The sequence below is a fragment of the Danio rerio genome, chromosome 2 (assembly GCF_049306965.1).
Source record: "Danio rerio strain Tuebingen ecotype United States chromosome 2, GRCz12tu, whole genome shotgun sequence".
In the NCBI taxonomy this organism is placed as follows: Eukaryota; Metazoa; Chordata; class Actinopteri; order Cypriniformes; family Danionidae; genus Danio; species Danio rerio.
The window spans coordinates 62,662,722-62,677,163 of record NC_133177.1 but is presented as its reverse complement, the minus strand read 5'-3'; the positions used below and the strand labels follow the sequence as shown (position 1 = coordinate 62,677,163).

At 38.9% G+C, this 14,442-nt stretch overlaps 1 protein-coding gene across 2 annotated transcripts in view; it reads left to right on the top strand.

Annotated features, from left to right (window-relative positions):
• Window positions 1–2,989: 2,989 nt before the first annotated feature.
• The window catches only part of tmem200cb (transmembrane protein 200C, genome duplicate b), a 68,335-nt gene continuing 56,882 nt past the window's right edge, over window positions 2,990–14,442 (top strand). For both annotated transcript variants that reach the window (XM_068215032.2, XM_073932420.1), the window contains exon 1: window positions 2,990–3,310. The gene's annotated coding sequence lies outside the window, so the exon portion shown is untranslated. The remainder of the gene's footprint in view (window positions 3,311–14,442) is intronic.

The following is a 14,442-nucleotide window of genomic DNA, read 5'->3' as shown; positions in this document are numbered from 1 at the left end:
GTTTAAGCTCTGTCGACGGGTCTCCTGCTTCTGCAGTTTAACAAGCACTTCAACAAGCCTGTTTTCTTCCCGCTTGGCAAGCCAAGCTGATGTGACATGGGGGCGTGGCAGCATCGACGATTCTATTTTTTGATTCGATAATCGAAATTGAGCAAAAAATTTTGATCATGACACCCCTAATATATATATATATATATATATATATATATATATATATATATATATATATATATATATATATATATATATATATATATATATATACAGGGCTTTACATTCACTTTTTTAATCACCAGCCACAGTGGCTAGTAGTTTTCCAATGTCTCTAGCCACTTTGGATTTTCACTAGCCACAATTTTGTTGTTGGGAAAATATTTTTATATGCATAAATATGACTTTGACATGCTAAAATTCCTTGATTAAGATTTTTTGCTATGTCCACATGCCTTCTTATTCATTCCACGTTTTGTGTGTCGTGTATGCACATGGGTCATGGTTTCATGACTTTTCAGAACTCAAAATTAAGGATTTGCCTCATTTATCTCTGATCACAGCGAACAAACATTATTTCTTAGCCACAAATTTTAAATGTGTCAAACAAGCTGAATATAGCGGTATACTATACTATTTATTTAACATAACATTTCTTTTAAAAAACCAAGGAAAAGCAATTGACTTTTAAAAATAATTATTGTCATGTATCAAAAATATGCACAGTAATCTGTCCTCGCTAAAGGTCTCTCAGATCAGTTAACTACACATAAATGGAGAGTTCATCTCATATTAAAGCAATGCTGTTGTAAAACATGATAATTAAACCATATAAACAAAAATAACCATAAGCAAAAGAAAGCAGGTGAAAACATACTGTGTGATAATGGAAGGATGATCACACGGTTAAGTCCAATTAATAATCTTTTCAAAGCGAAAGCAACCGGTGCTGCTTACAAGAAGACATATTTAGAGCTCTTGAAAGCAGCAGCACTGTGTGTGCATCAGCATTACCTTTTGCCTGACTATTGGAGCGCGCACACGCTTTAAACAGGAGCGCGCACCACATCAGCTGTTAGCGCGAGTGATGATGCTCTCATTCGGTTTTCATCTGCTCGTGCGAATGCAATTTTTTTTGTTAGTCGTGCTGTTTCTTCATTCTTAGATCACATTTGCACGCATACTGGGTCATTCTTATAGTCGAACCCTGCTTTTAAGAAAACGAAATCTACCCGCAGGGTTGGCGGGTGTTAATGTAAAGCCTTGTGTATGTATATATATATAATATATATATATATATATATATATAGAGCCGGCCCAAGGCATAAGCGAGCTAAGCGACTGCTTAGGGCCCCATGGCCACCAGGGGGCCCCCAAGAGTGCATGAAATTACTAACTTTCGTTTTTGTTTTAGTTTGTTGGAGAGTTTGGTTATAGATTATGGGTGGGGCAAATATATCAATATGCTCTGGCGCCAAGAATCGATATTTATCTAAATGTACAAAAGATCTGAATTAATTAATCTACTCTGACTGCAGCCATTTACCGCTGTGGCTGCAGTACACCCAGCTGCCACTAGGTGGCTCTTCCCGTAATGATGGATCAACAATACATCAGAGACGCAGCAGCCTTTTTAACCACTGACAGATGAGCGATTGCAATTGTGAAACTTCATACAGGAATATGGGCTCACACTATTTAATTCCGCCAAAATATATAAAGATGTCAATAGGACAAGAACACATAATTTGAAGGGTTTTTTATTTATTTAGCCCTTGCAGACCTTTGCAAAGTCTTGTAGATGGTATTTTTGCTGAAAATATTAGATAAATTAAAAAGAAAAACTTAAAAATAATGCTCTTTTTAAATTGATGAGTAAATAACTAATGTTCTCCACAGCTGGAGGAATTATAAGTGCTCAGAGGAGTCTGTGCTCACCTTTCTGAGCATTCCAATCAGTTACTGTTCTTGAAGAAAATATATTAATCTAGTGGCAATGCAAAATTTTGCATGATTAAAAATAAACCAGGGCTATGCATAAAATACATCAAATAGGTTGGCCAAGTTGTAATAAATGTCTTTAGTTTACAGAAATCTAGAAAGCAATACATTGCTATTTTAACCTTTTTCTAACATGCACAGTTGAAGTCAGAATTTTTAGCCCCCCTGAATTATTCGCCCCCCTGTTTATTTTTTCTCCTAATTTCTGTTTAACGGAGAGAAGCTTTTTTTAACACATTTCTAAACATAATCGTTTTAATAACTCATTTCTAATAACTGATTTATTTTATTTTTGTCATGATGACAGTACATAATATTTGACTAGATATTCTTCAAGACACTTCTATACAGCTTAATTTAGAGATGCACCCTCTATCTCTGCATTTTTCAGCTTGTTGAACAGTTGTGTGCTTTTATACACAGTTGCAATACTATAAACGTGCTTTTAATGAAAGAAATGCATCTTATAACTTTTTGATGCATTTTTTACTCTTCATTTGCAAAAAATTTAATATATCATGGTTGGTTTTCTTATGATCAAATTTCACAGCCATGTACTATGAATCATTGACAGTTGGTAAATACTGCAAAAATTCTTTCCTTTTTATTGTTTTTGTCTTGTTTCTAGTCCAAATATGTAAAAAATCTTTATAGAATAAACATTTTCTAGAAAGATTTTCTGTGGAAAATGCTTCTTGATTTAATTTGATTTTGATTTAAAGTGATTTTTTTTAGATGTTTGAACTAGAAAATACAAAAAGTATATGTAAGAAAAAAAGCATATTTTATAATGTAAGCAACACAGCTACAGCAAATAAAACTGATAACGCGTGTTTTAAATTTAGTGTGTAAATAATCAAGGATTAACAATAATTTATCATATTGTCTGCACCAAGGGGGCCCCAATATATATACATTTTATACATATATAAATGTGTGTGTTTTGCTCGTTGACCGAAAGAACGCAATATTAATATGCGCATGCGCAGTAACATGTAAGGCACGCCCACTCACGGGGGCGCCAAAATCCAAATAAGAAATCTCATATTAGTTTTTATCATTAAGCGTTGTTTCACTACAGTGCTCATATATTACAAAAAAGCTGAAAATCTTAGAAAAACATCACATTTCCCGCTCAGAGCCGCACTGAATCTAACATTAGCTGACAGTCATAGCAAAGACTATAAAGGAACTCTGGTAATGGACGCTGAATTATCAGCAACAGCAACGCGGAAAATTAGCATCAGCAATGTCTAAAAGACTGAAGTCATCAGAGAAGGAAGAAAAGAAGAGGAAGAAACACGAGGGAAAGACAGAGGTAAGGTAATGTTAATGTGATGAGCTGCTTATGTAATTCCGTTGTAGTCGTAGGCAGGCTAACACTGCTAACATTAGCAGACATGCCAAGTTAACAAGCGTTAATGTCAGTGTTACCTACTCTTCTACAGTGTTTATATCAAGTTTGGCATTACTCAAGATGTAGACCACTGTCAAATGTGATTATGGTATTTTTTAACCCACATCACATTATGTTGCACACTTGTGCAGTTTGTTGGTTTTATTATGCTTTGAAACAATTTTGAAAACAGTAATTATATTGAAAAGCGCTATACAGATAACCCTGAATTGATCTGAATGTTTTAAAAATCTTTAAAAAGTTGTAAAACTATTTCTAATTAAAAAATCTGTAAAATTCATTGAATTATTATCTGTATTTAGCGGTTCATTCCACTGTGTTAACATTACCTGAAAAATAAGGCACTAAGCCAAAGGAAAATGAATGAAGGCCTGTATTTCTGAGTGTCCTTCTGAATTGAGGAAAATATAGTTTAGTGGGAAACTGCTGCCATCTATTGGAAAACAATCACTTGTGAGGTGAATTGTGAAAATGACACTAATATAGTCAGGGGTCAGGAGCCTTTTTTTTTTCTTTTTTTCTTTTTTTTTCTACAGAGCCATTTTAGATTTTTTTTTATTTTTATTTTTTTATCAAATGCATTTTTTTAAAGAACCATATGGGGGGAGGGGGTATATATAACAAAACCTTTATTTATTTATAAACAAAACCTTATGTTCGTGCACAGCTCAAAAATAAACAAATATGTCGCATCACAATGTGTAAAGAAAGAACAATTTACAGATTTTTTTCTTTTTTTTTTACTCATGAATGTTGGAATTTACATGTGTGAAGTTAACAGAAATGTAAGCAACCATAGAAATGTACCATAGAAGAGACTTGGAATAAAGCAGTTGAAATTATGAACGACTTCATCATGTGCGCATCTAAGGGTGCTTTCACACCTACACTTTTGTTTTGGAACGTGTCTCGTTTGCCCAGTTAGCGCGGTTCGTTTGGCATATGTGAACAGGGTAATCGCGCTCTGTTCCGCGCCAAAGTAATCACTCCGAGATCGCCTGAGTGAGGTGGTCTCGGCTTGATTGAAACGAACCCTGGAGCGGTTCGATTGCAGTGAGAAAGCAATCCGATCCGAGCGCGGTTATATCACAGTGTTTTATGGATATGTAATAGGCATACGGCTATACGAAGAGAGAGTTATGAGTAGGGCGGGAAGTTTCGCGAGTCTCCGCAAACGAGTGATGATCTCCCGGTAATCTCGCGTCTCCCTCCCGGTCCTCAAATAGGCATCGTCGCGCACCCTTCTCACCCCTCCCCACCACATCTCTCCTCAGACACGTCACGCGCACACCCTGTCAATCACCACCAAACCACCACCTCTCCTGACAGCTGAGCGGGACGCTGCAAAATAAACCCTGACACTCTGACCAATGTGAGGAGAGTTTACTCACACGTGACTAGTTTTAGCTCTTTTGGTCCGATTAGAAACTTTGCAGTGTGAAAGTGAACCGCTCCAAGAGCAAAGAGCAACAATGTAACAATTGGAATCTCTGTTTCAGAACAACTGAATCCATTCACAGGTGTGAAAGCAGCCTTAATCTAATTCAGATGAAAATTCTTCACCGTATTCACTACACTAAAAATTATTGATTTATTTATTTAACCCAATGGTTGAATTAAACATTTGGTGTTTTGTTGGGTTATTTTTAACCTTTATTATGTATTTTAATAATAACTCAACAGGTTGAGTTAAATATTTGGTGTTTTGTTGGGTTATTTTTAACCTTTATTAGGTTATTAGGTTATAAGGTTATTTAAAATTTTATTTAATTGATTCAAAACAGGACACGCAATTGCATCCTCAAATACAGGAGGATTCCGTATTTTAAGGGACGGGTGGCAACCCTGGTGGTGAAGCACTGGCGCTGTTGTCATGTGGCTGCCGGAGCATCATCCCACATGGAGCTGCACACTGGTGGGGGTGTGGAGAGATACCCCCCCCTCATGACTGATTTTAAAAATGCTCACACAGTCACAGGCCCAAAAACACACAGACATAATAAATGTTTTAGTAACTTTACGGGTAAATATTGCAATGATATAAGTGAAGTTTAATATTAAACTAATTTCGAGAGGAGCATGTGCTCATGATTGACCCAGCTGGTCCACATTAGCTGATCATGATCCTCCAATCAAAGGATCCCAAGTCACCGTATATATATATCCTCATTTCCTTTCTACAACTATCTTCGTCTGGAAGAAACCCCCCTCCTCCCCTTCTTCCTCCTTTATCCAGAATGGTCGGCGCGGTGGCTCAGTGACTAGCACTGTTGCCTCACAGCAAGAATACCAATGGTGTTGGGTCCTCTCTGAGCCATCTGGTATTTCTGTGTGGAGTTTGCATATTCTCCCCGTGTCCGCGGGGGTTTCCCCTGGGTTCCCCGGTTTCCTCCCACCATCCAAATGTGCTATTATTGATTAGCCTAAACCAGGGGTCACCAATCTCGGTCCTGGAGGGCCGGTGTCCCTGCAGGATTTAATTCCAACTTGCCTCAACACACCTGCCTGGATGTTTCAAGTATACCTAGTAAGACCTTGATTAGCTTGTTCAGCTGTGTTTGATTAGGGTTAGAGCAAAAATCTGCAAGACACCGGCCCTCCAGGAATAAGTTTGGTGACCACTGGCCTAAACCTTTTTATAATATCTCACTCTCAGGAAGTTTGCCTTGGCCTCAGCAGGGGAGTTTGAGATCAACCTGAGCTCAATCTCCGCTTGCCCTGTAAAAGGGGGGAGCCCTGGGCTCGAGGATCTCTTGAGCTCAGGGCTCTCTCCCGGGACAGCGTGCCAAACAAGCTATGCATAAATCATGAGCTAAGTGTGAACTCATGAAATATTGCAAATCATGAGTTTTTTCAAATGCAGCTCTGGGTCAATTATAATAGCAGTTTGACATTGCACATCCTGCGATGTGACTATAGAGGATCCGCATATTGCGATATCGATGCTCAAACAATATACTGTTCAGCCCCTATTTTAGTCTCTCTCAGGATGTTTTATATTTACTCCGTATAGTTAAAATCAGTCATTATAAAAAAACATTACATTAAACTATTAGATTGTGGCTTCACAGCAAGAAGGTCGCTGGTTCAAGCCTCAGCTGGGTCAGTTGAAACAGTGTTTCTGTGTGGAGTTTGCATGTTCTCCCCGTGATGGCGTGGGTTTCCTCCGAATGCTCCGGTTGATCCAATTGTCCAAATACATGGGCTACAGGGGAACTGATCAACTACACTGGCCAGAGTGTATGAGTGTGAATGCAAGAGTGTATGGGTGTTTCCCAGTGTTGGGTTACAGCTGGAAGGGCTTCCGCCGCATAAAACATATATGCTGGATAAGTTGGTGGTTCATTCCACTGTGGCGACCCCTGATTAATAAAGGGACTAAGCTGAAAAGAAAATGAATGATGATTAGAGTCGTGAGTGTAGGAAAATATATGTACAATTTAAAAATCAAAACTTATTCAAGATCATTCATGTTGATCAATGCAATTAATGCAAACTCATGCAGTGATGGAAAATAGGAGAGGGGTCTGGCTGCAGACTCGGTGCAGTGCAATCTGAGCTGCATCCAATGCTTTTTAATGGGCTCACCTAACCCCACCCCTCACAGTGACATCACTCGCTCCATTGAGTGCATTGTGTCTGACATTGCATTGCTGAGAAATGCAATCTCAGCTTGTATCATTAAGATACTATTGGAAATAGACCACTATTAACAAACAAACATGTATTTTATGTTATTTTTATATTATAAAAATGATATAATATTATACTATTTTATTTTATTTTTCATGTAAAATAATATTAAGATTTTTTTACATTAATTTTTGTTTTTCTTTTTATCCTGTATTTTTCTGTTGAAGTACTTATGGTCTTGTTTTCTGTGGTGTGTTTCATCTCTCTGCACACCAGAGGGCAGCATTTCAGCATTTATATTCATCCTCAAGAACAGCAGATGGAGGATCTCTCCATTCATTCATTCAATCTCTTCTTTAATTTATTTAATCCAGATCTTTAGTTTGGTCCAGTTAGACTAAATTCACAAAAACCCTAATCTGAATGTTTTTTTTCTGGTTTGAAGAGTTAAAGTTATGAGATACTGTCATTTAAATCAACTGAAAAAAGGATGTATATAATATATAATATAATGTTTATTTATTTACAGCTACTTATAATGTGTCTGCTTTAAACACTAAGCATAAATTCAACATATTTATGCATTTCTGTTGTGCTGTATGTGTTTCTCTCTTCATCAGCCACTAATGAGCTGTGGGAGTTAAAATTGAGCGACTATAGAGAATACCACAGATCAGATCAGATATAATTAGATTAAACTGCATTGGTTTGACATTGGAGCTTGAATACAGACGCATGAAATATAGCAGAGCTCAACACTGAAATTAAATATTAAACATGATTTTAATTAATTGGATATTACACTCCCTTTTTAATTTCTATTCTCTATTTTATCATTATTATTTTATCATGTACAGCACTTTGGCCAGTTATAAAATGTGCTTATTAATAAAATGTATTAATTGTTAAAAATAAATACATAAATAATCATAATGTGTGTTTATAATTATCAAATAAAGCTAAAGGCCATGTTTGGCTCAGATTTTATTCATGAAATAGTTTAATTGTTATTGTCTACACTGAAAAAAGGTCTGCAAAATTGTTAAAACTATTTACTGGGGCTAAATTTAAACAAACTAATTAAATTTAGTGAGGTTAAACTTAAAGGTTAAGCCCAAATAAGTAGTTTAAAACCACTTAGCTAAAAAAAATCTAAGAAATCATCTTTAAATAATTTTATTTTAGTATATATATATATATATATATATATATATATATATATATATATATATATATACATTATTTATTTTATTTAAAGATATTTAAAATAGTGTTGAGTGAAGTAATTAATTTCCTTATTGATTATTTAAATTATTTACTTTAAACAAAGTATATTATGTGTATATTTACTATATCTCTATACAGTGACCATTGTAAATGAGTTGACCCCCCCACAGATCTCTTTTCTTCATTCATATCTTCTCCAGGATGCTTTAAAGTAATATATTTTTGCATATACATTAGATTAGTCGGAACCAAAGACAAAACCGATAAATTAATCTAACAAAAACACTGAAAATCACTACACCCAAATTAATATGTTGGGGGAAATTCATTCATTTATTCAATCGCCAACTATTCCAGCATTTGTTTTATGCAGTGGATTCCCTTCCAGCTCCTCCGGGGGCTCCGGTTTCCCCCACAGTCCAAAGACATATAGGTGAATTGGGTAGGCTAAATTATCCGTAGTGTATGAGTGTGTGTGTGTGAATGTGTGTGTGTGGATGTTTCCCAGAGATGGGTTGCAGCTGGAAGGGCATCCGCTGTGTAAAAACCTGCTGGACAAGTTGGCGGATCATTCCGCTGTGCGGCGACCCCGGGATAATAAAGGGACCAAGCCGACAAGAAAATGAATGATTCCCTTCCATCTGCAACCCAGTATTGGGAAACACCCATATACACTCATTCACACACACACACTCGGACACTACAGCCATTGTAGTTCAATGTAGCATCAATTCCCCTATAGCGCATGTGTTTGGACTGTGGGGGAAACTGGAGCACCCAGAGGAAACCCAGGGAGAACATGCAAACTCCACACAGAAACGCCAACTGACCCAGCCGAGTCTCGAACCAGCAACCTTCTTGTTGTGAGGCCGCAGTACTACCTACTGCGCCACTGCGTCCCCAAACTCTCTTCATTTTGACTACATGTTTGGTTTGTCTTGCTTCTTGATTTAAGAGCTTTGAGACATGAAACAGGACTAAACCTCAGGGTAATAAAGCATGATTTTGCGGTGTAGATAAAACTGAGGCTTTAGAAATACCCGTGTGGACGGCGCCTCAGTGTTTATCCCTGTATAAACTGTGAGACTGAGTGAAACATCACACACTGAAGTGCTGAATGACAGACTCCAGACACATCAGTGTGTGTAAAGCGTGTCGAGACAGAAAGTGAAGCACACTCTTTTAGAAATGTAAACGACACAGAGGAGCAGAGGAATGTGTAGCGATCAGATTCATCCCAAACGCACACACACAAGTGATCCAAACTGAAAGCTGAGCTCTTCATAGCGCATGACCATCAGCGTTTGAAACTGTGTGTGTTCAAGTGTGAACAGGCAGACTGTGTGCTTCTACACTCGCGCTGTTCGCCATGGTAACAGATAGAGAGCATCTCTTGCCGAGGTCGCCACGGTTACTGTCGGATGCTGAGCTCCTCGTGGCTGCCATGGCAACAGACCCACCGTGTGCAAAGAGGACTGTAGCATCATCTGAAGCATCAAACGGCCTTCAGGAACACAGAGAGAGCAGCATCTTCAGCATGCAGAGGGCTGAACAAGGCAAGAGGAGTAAAAGTATGACAGTGTGATACAGGTAGAGAAGTACCTGCTCTAAACGGTGTCTCTTTTAAAAGCATTGTTTGGCCATTTCATTGAATCATTTTTAGTTTTCGCAGTTTGAAGCACACATAACTTTAACTTTTTGTGTGTGGAGCATCAGTTAAGACCGTGTAAGCACCTGTCAGCTTTAAGTGTAAGGCAAGGCAAGGCAAGTTTATTTATATAGCACATTTCATACACAGTGGCAATTCAAAGTGCTTTACATAAACAAGAATAAAAGAAACAAGTAAAATAAAAATAAAAACAAATAATAAAAATGCGTCAAAACAAAACAAAACATAAAAACAGGTAAAATGTGATATAAAAGAATGAAGAAGAAGAGAAAAACATAATAGTGCGATCTGTCGGACGCAGCACACTGCTCATTCAGTAAAGGCGCAGCTAAACAGATGTGTGTTCAGTCTTGATTTGAATGTGCCTAATGTTGGAGCACATCTGATCATTTCTGGAAGCTGATTCCAGCAGTGAGGGGCATAGTGGCTAAAAGCTGATTCACCCTGCTTTGACTAAACTCTTGGAACTTCTAGTTTATATGATCCTAATGATCTGAGTGATCTGTTAGGTTTGTATTGAGTGAGCATATCTGTAATGTATTGAGCTCCTAGGCCATTTAGTGATTTATAGACCAGTAATAATACTTTAAAATCTATTCTGAATGTAACTGGCAGCCAGTGTAAAGACCTGAGGACAGGTGTGATGTGCTCTGATTTTCTGGTTCTGGTCAGAATTCTGGCTGCAGCGTTCTGGATGAGCTGCAACTGTCTGACTGTCTTTTTAGGAAGACCAGTGAGGAGGCCATTACAGTAATCCACCCTGCTGCTGATAAAAGCATGAACAAGTTTCTCTAAATCTTCACTAGAAACAAAGCATCTGATTCTTGCTATGTTTTTGAGATGATAGTATGCTGATTTACTGACTGTGTAGGGACAAATGGATAATTTGGAGCTTTTGTCAGCTCATTCAATTCAATTCATCTTTATTTCTACATCGCTTTTACAATGTATATTGAGTCAAAGCAGCTTCACATGAGAAGATTAAAATGAATTAAAACAGTGTCAGTCCAGTTTTCAGAGTTTAAGGGTGTTTTCACACCTGCCTTATTTAGATGAATCGCACTACAGTTCATTTTCTCTCTTGGTACTGTTGGTTTGGGCAGGTGTGAATCCAGCAATCGTACTCGAGTGCGCACCAAAAGCGAACCAAATAAGCGTACCGAGACCTGCTTGAAGAGGTGGACTCTGTTTGCTTTTAAATGAACCCTGGAGCGGTTTGTTTGTGGTGAGAATATGATCCATACTAAAACAGGCCCAACCGCAAAAAGTACTGCGCCTTTTGGACTAATCCAGCTGTCGTAGGCCGATGCGCTGTGCATTATGGGATGTGAAGGAATAATATTTGTTGACAGCGCTTTACCAACAGAGAGAGAGAGAGAGAGGAAAGCATGAGCTGATGGATCGTGGGTAATATTTCCGCAAGATGAGCATGTTGCAGTTTAGCTAAATTAATTCACGCCTCCTCCTGAAGTGACGAGCGATGCATTAAACACTTTTTCCAGCCGCGGCCGCGCTTCATTCTCGTAATGTATAGTTTGTCTAAAACAGGGACACAATCAGTAGCGCAGTCGTCCCTCCAGAGTAAAAGGTTTTGTTTACCTGCAGGAGTTCACTGGCATTTTCCGGCATGTTAATTCTGACCAATCAATTAGCAGTTTAGGAAATACGTTCAACAACATCTGGCCAATGAGAGATGTGGATTTTGTCACATGACTGCATTTTGGTTCATTTCAACTGGTTCGGACCAAAGCCAGCAGTGAGGTGTGAAAACCACCCAAAGACGGCAGAAAATGCAACAATGCATCATTTATTGCGCTTGGTCCTGACCAAATGAAGCGAACTACAGATGTGAACGCAGCCTAAGATCAGCTCAGCTCAGTGTGGTTTAATATTCACTTCTGAGAGTCCAAACGCTGAAGAGAAATCCATCAATGCGCAGCTCTACAGATCCTGAAACATGCAAGCGGTGGTGACAGCAGCGAGGAAGAAACTTCACCAATTGGCAAAAGTGAAGGACAAAAAACCTGGAGAGAAACCAGACTCAGTTGGGCTCAACCATTTCTCCTCTGGCTAAACGTCTTGTGCAGAGCTGGAGAACGCTGGGCGTGAGCAAAGACTCGTCTGTCCCTGGAGTGTCGCAGGAATCAGTCTCATGCTCTCCACTCCTCCATGACCACCACAGCAGCTGCTCAGGATACGGCCTGGTCCAGAATTGTGGAAACCTTCGGATCATCTCTTCACAGGTCTTGGATCACAATAGTGGCACTGGAGGCCTCGGGATGAGTACCCTCAGCTGGAAATAGAGAATGAAGAGAATAATTAGCGTAGCTGCTGTTCATAGTGTATATACACAAGATTTGTGGAGCACATTCATGTATCATACCACTAAGTGTATAATTTACTAAAACAATAGGTGTTTAATCTAGTGTTGAACTGGGAGAGTGTGTCTGAGCCTTGGACATTATCAGGAAGGCTATTCCAGAGTTTAGGAGCCATAAATGAGAAGGCTCGACCTCCTTTAGTAGACTTTGCTGTTCTAGGTACTACCAGAAGCCCTGAGTTTGAGATCCTAAAGAGCGAGCTGGATTGTAGCGAGGTTTGGCTCAGATTTTATTCATGAAATAGTTAAATTGTCATTGTCTACGTTGAAAAAAAGGTCTGCAAAACTGTTGCAAACTATTTGTTTGGGCTAAATTTACATTTACATTTAGTCATTTAGCAGATGCTTTTATCCAAAGCGACTTAAAAATGAGGACAAGGCAGCAATTTACACAACTATAAGAGCAACAATGAAGAAGTGCTGTAGGCAAGTGTCAGGTTTGTAAAGTCTAAGAAGGAAAGTATTAGTAAATTTATTTATTTATTTTTTTATATTTTTTTTTTAGTACAGTTAGTGGTATATCCAGAGAGGCAATTGGAGATTAGGAAGGGAAGTGGAGACTAAATAGTTGAGTTTTTAGTGGTTTCTTGAAGACAGCGAGTGACTCTGCCGTTCTGATGCAGTTAGGGAGTTCATTCCACCAACTGGGCAGATTGAACGCAAGCGTTCGGGAAAGTGATTTCAACTTTATTTGTAACCTGTACCGCATGTGTTTGGACTGTGGGGGAAACTGGAGCACCCGAAGGAAACCCACGCGAACCCAGGGAGAGCATGCAAACTCCACACAGAAACACTTACTGACCCAGCCGAGGCTCGAACCACCAACTGAGAGAGTGTGTCTGAGCCTCAGACGTTATCAGGAAGGCTATTCCACAGTTTAAGAGCCATAAATGAGAAGGCTCGACCTCCTTTAGTGGACTTTGCTGTTCTAGGTACTACAGAAGCCCTGAGTTTTGAGATCTTAAAGAGCGAGTTGGATTGTAGCGAGACAGAAGGTTGGTTAGATAAACAGGAGCTTGATTATTTAGAGCTTTATAGGTGAGAAGTAATATTTTAAATTCAATGTGAAACTGAACAGGCAGCCAGCGTGAAGAGGAGAACATTGGGCTGATATGATCATATTTCTAGACCTGGTCAGAACTCTGGCTGCTGCATTTTGCATACTGGCTGAAGTTTACTAATAGAGGATGCTGGGCAGCCAGCAAACAGAGCATTACAGTAATCCAGCCTAGAGCTCATAAAAGCATGGACTAGCTTTTCTGCATCAGAGATGGAGAGCATACTTCATAACTAACAACAAATCTTTGTAACCGGATCTTCTAAGTGAGCCGGTTGAACTAGTTCACCAAATCATACTGAATCATTTGAAACGAATCGCGTCTCCAATAAGCACTTATCCACCCACTTATTACTTTATAACAAGCCTAATACCCCCTCTGACTCTGAATAATCCAATACATACTCTCATTCAGTTATTAGAACAGCAACGTTACATTGAGAAGCGGTGAACCGATAATACTGTACTGATTCATGTGTAACTTCTACAAACTTATAATACACATGGTTTGAATATAACACCTCTCCAATCCGGTTCTAGGAATTTGAGTCCTCCATAATACACACACTTATTAATGATTCCTACTTGTCTTGCTCGTGATAAAGAGCAGGCAAAATCTAAGTGCGGACGAGCCCCTGGGCCTGTGCCCATAATGCCCATTGGTGCATCCGGCCCTGCCCATCACTACTGTACCTACCTCAGTAGCAGCCTTGCACACATATTGTACTTAAAGGGCCATGAAACCCCCTCGTTTCAGCAGGGTGTTTTCACACCTCTACTTTGGAAAAAGTCAGAAAAGTGGGCGTGTCCAGCTCTGTTTAGGGGGGAGTGTCGGAGGAAGAAAAGAGGCATGGTGTGGGAGTGTCTATTTGGGCAGGCACTGAGTTTCAGAGTCAAAATACACACACACAGGGGAGAAAGTGACTGTGTTTACATGGACATCTGTGGTCGAATTATTTGCCAAATTATTAAATGTTGGACTTTAACTGCAGTTTGGCTCTTTCATTCAGGGAATTCATTCATGCCCCTCGCGACAAACGAGATATTTGATTGGAGGATCTGCTCTA